At 44.5% G+C, this 7,944-nt stretch overlaps 1 pseudogene; it reads left to right on the top strand.

Annotated features, from left to right (window-relative positions):
- The window catches only part of LOC129831186 (zinc finger protein 883-like), a 145,443-nt pseudogene extending 138,275 nt beyond the window's left edge, over nucleotides 1–7,168 (top strand).
- Nucleotides 7,169–7,944: the final 776 nt, after the last annotated feature.

The following is a 7,944-nucleotide window of genomic DNA, read 5'->3' as shown; positions in this document are numbered from 1 at the left end:
TTCCATTCATTATCTGAATGTTCCGGCGCCGACAGAGATGGCTGCCTCGCTTCGCGTTCTTAGGAAACTATGCAGTATTTTGTTTTTTAATGTATTATTTCTTACATTGTTACCTCAGGAAATCTGAAGTTTTATTACATACAGCCGGGAAGAACTATTGGATATAAGAGCAACGTCAACTTACCAACATTACGACCAGGAATACGACTTTCCCGAAGCGGATCCTCTGTTTGGTCCACCACCCAGGACAATGGATCGGATCCCAGCCGGCGACCCAAAACAACGGCGCCGCAGAAGGGGCAGACGGAGCGGTCTTCTAGTCAGGCTCCGTAGACGGGCGCCCCGCTCCCGAGTATACTACTCGCCAATGTCCAGTCTCTTGACAACAAGGTAGACGAAATCCGAGCAAGGGTTGCCTTTCAGAGAGACATCAGAGATTGTAACGTTCTTTGTTTCACGGAAACATGGCTGACTCGGGATACGTTATCAGAGTCGGTACAGCCACCTGGTTTCTTCACACATCGCGCTGACTGAAACAAACGTCTCTCTCTGGTAAGAAGAAGGGTGGGGGTGTCCTTTTGTTCACCTGACCTAGAATTCCTTACAATCAAATGCCGACCGCATTATCTACCAAGATAATTCTCTTTGATTATAATCACAGTCGTGTATATCTCCCCCCCCCCCCCCCCCCCCCCCAAGCAGACACATCGACGGCCCTGAAAGAACCTCATTGGACTCTATGTAAACTGGAAACCACATATCTTGAGGCTGCATTTATTGTAGCTGGGGATTTTAACAAGGCTAATCTGAAAACAAGGCTCCCTAATTCTGACCAGCGTATCGAATGCGCAACCCAGGCTGGCAAAATCCTGGATCATTGTTACTCTTAACTTCCGCGACGCATACAAAACCCTCCCCCGCCCTCCTTATGAAAAATCTGACCACGACTCCATTTTGTTGCTCCCAGCCTATAGACAGAAAATAAAACAGGAAACGCCCGTGCTCAGGTCTGTTCAACGCTGGTCCGACAAATCTGATTCCACGTTTCAAGACTGCTTCGATCACGTGGACTGGGATATGTTCCGCATAGCGTCGGACAATAACATTGATGATTACGCTGATTCGGTGAGCGAGTTTATTAGCAGGTCCCCACAGCGACTAATTAAACCTTCCCCAACCAGAAACTGTGGATTGATGGCAGCATTCGCGCACAACTGAAAGCGCGAACCACTGCTTTAAATAAGGGCAAGGCGACCGGAAACATGACCGAATACAAACAGTGTAGCTATTCCCTCCGCAAGGCAATCAAACAAGCTAAGCGTCAGTATAAAGACAAAGTAGAGTCGCAATTCAACAGCTCAGACACGAGAGGTATGTGGCAGGGTCTACAGTCAATCACGGACTACAAAAAGAAAACCAGCCCTATCACGGAACACGATGTCTTGCTCGCAGACAAGGTAAACAACTTCTTTGCTGGCTTTGAGGACAATACATTACCACCGACACAGCCCGCTACCAAAACCTACGGGCTCTCCTTCACCGCAGCCAACGTGAGTAAAACATTTAAACGTGTTAACCCTCGCAAGGCTGCCGGCCCAGACGGCATCCCTAGCCGCGTCCTCAGAGCATGCGCAGACCAGCTGGCTGGCGTGTTTATGGACATATTCAATCAATGCTTATCCCAGTCTGCTGTTCCCACATGCTTCAAGAGGGCCACCACTGTTCCTGTTCCCAAGAAAGCTAAGGTAACTGAGCTAAATGACTATCGCCCCGTTGCACTCACTTCCGTCATCATGAAGTGCTTTGAGACACTAGTCAAGGATCATATCATGTCCACCCTACCTGACACCTTAGACCCACTCCAATTTGCTTACTGCCCCAATAGGTCCACAGACGACGCAATCGCAATCACTCTACACTGTCCTAACCCCTCTGGACAAGAGGAAAACCTATGTAAGAATGCTGTTCATCGACTACAGCTCAGCATTTAACACCATAGTACCCTCCATTAAGCTCGAGACCCTGGGTCTCGACCCCGCCCTGTGCAACTGGGTCCTGGACTTCCTGGTGGGCCGCCCCCAGGTGGTGAGGGTAGGGAACAACATCTCCACCCCGCTGATCCTCAACACTGGGGCCCCACAAGGGTGCGTTCTCAGCCCTCTCCTGTATTCCCTGTTCACCCATGACTGTGTGGCCATGCACGCCTCCAACTCAATCATCAGGTTTGCAGACGACACTACAGTGGTAGGCTTGATTACCAACAACGACAAGACAGTCTACAGAGAGGAGGTGAGGGCCCTCGGAGTGTGGTGTCAGGAAAATAAAAGAGATGATCAGAAAACAACAAGGGGAGCACCCCCCTATCCACATCGACGGGGCAGCAGTGGAGAAGGTGAAACGTTTTAAGTTCCTCGGCATTCACATCATAGACTAACTGAAATGGTCCACCCACACAGACAGCGTGGTGAAGAAGGCGCAACAGCGTCACCAAAAACACTCACAAACTTTTACAGATGCACAATCGAGAGCATCCTGTCGGGCTGTATCAACTGCTCCGCCCACAACCGTAAGGCTCTCCAGAGGGTAGTGAGGGCTGCTGCCACTCAAATCTCTAGTCACTTTAAAAATAAAAAAATGGATGTAATAAATGTATCACTAGCCACTTTAAACAATGCCACTTTTTATATAATGTTTACATACCCTACATTACTCATCTCATATGTATATACTGTACACTGTACCATCTACTGCATCTTGCCTATGCCGTTCGGTCATCGCTCATCCATATATTTTTATGTACATATTCTTATTCATTCCTTTACACTTGTGTGTATAAGGTAGTTGTTGTGAAATTGTTAGATTACTTGTGTGGTGGATAATCGTTTCAAAATATAACACTTACAAGAACTTGTGAATTCAATATAGGCTTTTAATACAAGTATATCAGAAGCAAAGATGGTCCGCGGAACACACACTTTCCCAGAGCACTGGCTCTGTATTTATACACACACAGCATATGAGTCCATCCCACATGTTAATGAAGTTACTTCCCTCAGGTCATCTGCCACCATTATCTTTCAGTTCAGGCTTCCTGCTTGTTCATGCCCAATAATGCCTATATCCGCTCTTGATTAAATTATAATGGTGGCAGGATCCTTTTGTGTCCTAAGAATAATATATGTCTATCTTACCCTAAGCACTTATGGCCTTGAGTAATATACTTATGTATGTTAATCTTTGGTTTCCTGTTCTTTCCAGCCTGTGGCCATTCACTTATGTCTGTTAATCTTTGGTTTCCTGTTCTTTCCAGAATGGCAAATGCACTCAAGAGTCGCCTTCTCCTCTTGTGGTCTAATTTACATATGTCTTTGCTCTATATAGTATTATATCTGTCCCTATATGTAACAATAACTACCACACTTGTTAGATATTACTGCATGGTGGTCGGAACTAGAAGCACAAGCATTTCGCTACACTCGCATTAACATCTGCTAACCATGTGTATGTGACAAATAAAATGTGATTTGATGTTGTTGATACGCTGTAAGCTGATGATTTTAGATGAGGATGCTGTTACAGTAATACGTCACATAGAAAAGTGGATCTTGAGCAATGTTACATGGGGCAGAAATCTCACCAGGCTACACCAATACCTTTTTACTGTAGGTTTCTACTACATGTTACAATACCCCTATATCTGATGTTTCTTCTATGTATGTACTGTATAAGAATACTGAAACTATGAGACTGACATTTTTCTCAACATGCTCCAAGTGGGATAATTAGCAGCAGTAGTTCTGGTGTTTGGGTATTTCACAGGTGTTATCATCTTTCACATTTCGGGAAGGGGAGGGGACATTCGGCCCATATCGAGAGGAGCTCCACATTCTGGTGCTGCTCCTCGTTCTAGCATCTCCTAATATCTCCTAACATGAATGTACCCAGAACGGCGGCTGACCAATTACGTGAGACTTTAGTTCTGGGTTAACCAAGACTAACTCAGGGGTGAAAGATGTGTTCAACTCAAATGAATGTTCAATCAAAGGTTCTGAACATAAAATGGGGCAATACAAGTGTTATCAGTTTTGGCATTTGTACTAAGAGTTAAAGAAAAAGATTTAAACCACATCCATTTGAAAAATGTGCCAAAGTGATTAGAAAAAAACTGTACATCTGTGGAAAGTAGTGAACGATTACACACTTCAAGAAAAAGGAGATATTTTAAGAGTGCATGGCTAAAGTAATCAAATGTTTGGTCTAATGATATTCTATGTACTTTACTTCCTGTGGTCACCAGGACAGAGCTAGTCCCTCCACCATGCCGGGGTCCCCTGGTCACAACTCTCCTGGTAGCGCCTTACTGCTGGGTCTGAAGAGGGTGTCTGTGCGCCTGGTCGACTGCAGGAAATCACCAGGGCAGAGTGGAACTGTGAGAGAAGGACACGAGGAGGGAGATGGAGTTTTGATTTCATCAAGTAAGAACAATGGGGGGGGTGGATGAGACTACAATCTGCTTCTGTAACTTCTGTTAATTGTTTGATAAACAATATACACTCAGTGGCCAGTAAATTGTCAATCCAGTTTCGTGAACGGAGGAGCGTGTTCCTAATAAACTGGCCATAGAGTGTATTTATTGAAGAGGGAGGCAGGTAGCCTAGTGGTTAATGCCAGTATTCGCAACGTTGCTGGTTTGAATCTCTGAGCCAACAAGGTAAAACCATCTGTCTGTGCTCTTGAGCAAGGTACTTAACCCTGATTGCTCCTGTAAGTCGCTCTGGATAAGAGCGTCTGCTAAATAACAAATCATTTTTACAAAAATAACACTATTTATGGACCTGTATTTCCAAAACCTAGTTATTCAATGTCTTTGTTTCACAGGGGACACACACCGTTGTTCTCTCAGTGGGAGGGGCTTATCATCTGGGGAGCCTCAACAACATCCTGTTGCTGACAAGACAGAGAAGAATGTCTCCAGATCAGAACATCTCAAGAAACACCAGCAGGGACGTACAGGGAAGAAACATCACTACTGCTGCTCTGACTGTGGGAAGAGTTTCACAAGCCAGAGTGGCTTCATTATTCACTGTGATCAGTGTGGGAAGAGTTTTGCTGCATCTAACACCTTCAAATCTAATGTAAGAATTCATACAGGGGAGAAGCCTTACCTCTGTCTTGATTGTGGGAAAAGCTTTGTTAGTGCAGGAGCCTTAACCATACACCAGCGTGTACACACTGGAGAGAAGCCTTATAGCTGTGATCAGTGTGGAAAGAGCTTCAATCAGTCAGGCAACCTGACTACACACCAGCGAACACACACTGGCGAGAAGCCTTATAGCTGTGATCAGTGTGGAAAGAGCTTCAATAATTCAGGTCACCTGACTACACACCAGCAAATACACACAGGAGAGAAGCCTTATAGCTGTGATCAGTGTGGGAAGAGCTTTGCTTTATCAGAACACCTAACCATACACCAGCGTGTACACACAGGAGAGAAGCCTTATAGCTGTGATCAGTGTGGGAAGAGCTTTACTGTAGTTTCCTCCTTGACTGTACACCAGCGAACACACACTGGAGAGAAGCCTTATAGCTGTGATCAGTGTGGGAAGAGCTTTGCTGTATCAGAAAAACTAACTATACACCAGCGAATACACACAGGAGAGAAGCCTTATAGCTGTGATCAGTGTGGGAAGAGCTTTGCTCGATCAGAAAAACTAACTAGACACCAGCGCATACACACTGGAGAGAAGCCTTATAGCTGTGGTCAGTGTGGAAAGAGCTTTGCTCAATCAGATAACCTGAATTCACACCAGCGAACACACACTGGAGAGAAGCCTTATAGCTGTGATCAGTGTGGAAAGAGCTTTGCTCTAGCTTCCACCCTGACTGCACACCACCGAACACACACTGGAGAGAAGCCTTTTAGCTGTTATCAGTGTGGGATGAGCTTTGCTCTAGCTTCCACCCTGACTGCACACCACCGAACACACACTGGAGAGAAGCCTTATAGCTGTGATCAGTGTGGGAAGAGCTTTGTTGCAGTTTCCTCCCTGACTACACACCAGCGACTACACACAGGAGATAAGCCTCATAGCTGTGATCAGTGTGGGATGAGCTTTGTTGCAGTTTCCTCCCTGACTACACACCAGCAAACACACACTAGAGAGAAGCCTTATAGCTGTGATCAGTGTGGGAAGACCTTTGCTCTAGCTTCCACCCTGACTATACACCAGCGAACACACACTGGAGAGAAGCCTTATAGCTGTGATCAGTGTGGGAAGAGCTTTGCTTCAGGTTCCACCCTGACTAGACACCGGCGAACACACACTGGAGAGAAACCTTATAGCTGTGATCAGTGTGGGAAGAGCTTTAATCAGTCAGGGACCCTGAAATCACACAAGCTAACACACGCTGGAGAGAAAGAAGCCTTATTCCTGTGATCAGTGTGGGAATTGTTTCAGTCAGTTATGGACCCTTTATTCACACCAGTGAACACACACTGGAGAAGGAGCCTTATGTGTGTCTATGTGGGAAGAGCTTTGTTTATTTAGGGCCAATGAGAAAACACCAGAAAGCACAAACTTGCTGTATTTCATCTCCCATCTGGCACCGGTTCCAGATCCATAAATAAAGGATCAGTAGAAAACATCCAGTGAACAGTCATATCCATCTCCCATTCTTAAACAGTTGCCTCAGTCTGATCACCATGGTAACCTCTGGAGCATAATGTGCAGCTCTGATCTAGGATCAGGTCTCCCCTGTGTCTATGTAATATCACACATTGATCTAAATGGATAAATGTTATCATAGGAAATGTTATAGGGAACCTGTGTGTGTGTGTGTGTGTGGGAGGGATGTTGATAGTTGTATATTCTTCCATATACTCATGATACTATTAGTATTAAATGTCATTATGTAGAATAATGTTTCAACAATAGGTGTATATGCATGTATTCAATTGATCAATCCATTATCTTCTAAACAAGAAGTTATCACTTAAATTGTGTATTTTATATATCTGTATTGATTAAAATGATCCTAAATCTAATCCATAATATATTGGATAATTATTTCCATGAATTCAAGGCAAGAACTATGCATACTGTGTCTTGTAACAACGGTTAATGTAATAACTTTTAGATTTATAATGTAATAAAACCGGGAAATGTAATATCTTGTTGGTTTATCTGATAAAATGTTGAATTGTTGTCGTAATAACCTTTTCCACTTAATGTAATAAGTTATTGGTATCAGGTAACAACAGTAGTGCAGAAGGTGTGCTGAGGCAGTGAAGAGAGTAGTAGAGGAAGATGGCTCCAGGGTGAGGGATCCTGAGAGGATCCCTGTGATTAGGCCGAGGTCACTAGAGAGTGACAGGAAATGCTTCAGTAAGATTAATTTTTTGGGCGTTCATGGCCATGATTGTCAACTGTACCGCAGGAATAGAATGTAAATCACAGTGGATAGATGTGGTGGCAGCTGCAGAGAACTTGCGTGTACAATATTTTACTGCAGAGTTACAAGGTGTTTTGAACGATAATAACCTGTCCTCCCAGTCTGCTGGCCTGGTGTAGAATCAGAGGGCCAAAGTAGTGGAATAATGAGGTTTTAATAGGTGTAGGGTTAGTTGGTTGGGCATTTTTTTCACGAAGTGTAATGAATTAATACTACAGAATAGTAGGCTGATAAACAGACAAATCAGTAGGTAGCGGCATGCACCTATAACCATTTTTAGCGAACCGCAATAATACCAAAGAAGAAGACCCTTCCTTCGCAACAACTCTCCTCCGTGTAGCGCAGGAAGTATGAATGCCCTAACTTCCACCAGGCTGCTTCGCTGTCAATTGTTTATGACCGCAACAGACGTCGGATTGAACAGACATCGGGTTTTACTGGTTCGCTCCACAGATAGCGCTGCTGTAATCAGTCTAGTATTTTATAGGCTAC

Source organism: Salvelinus fontinalis, chromosome 2, assembly GCF_029448725.1.
Source record: "Salvelinus fontinalis isolate EN_2023a chromosome 2, ASM2944872v1, whole genome shotgun sequence".
Lineage (NCBI taxonomy): Eukaryota > Metazoa > Chordata > Actinopteri > Salmoniformes > Salmonidae > Salvelinus > Salvelinus fontinalis.
Note: the sequence above shows the minus strand (reverse complement) of the source record. Positions and strands in the feature narration are given on the sequence as shown.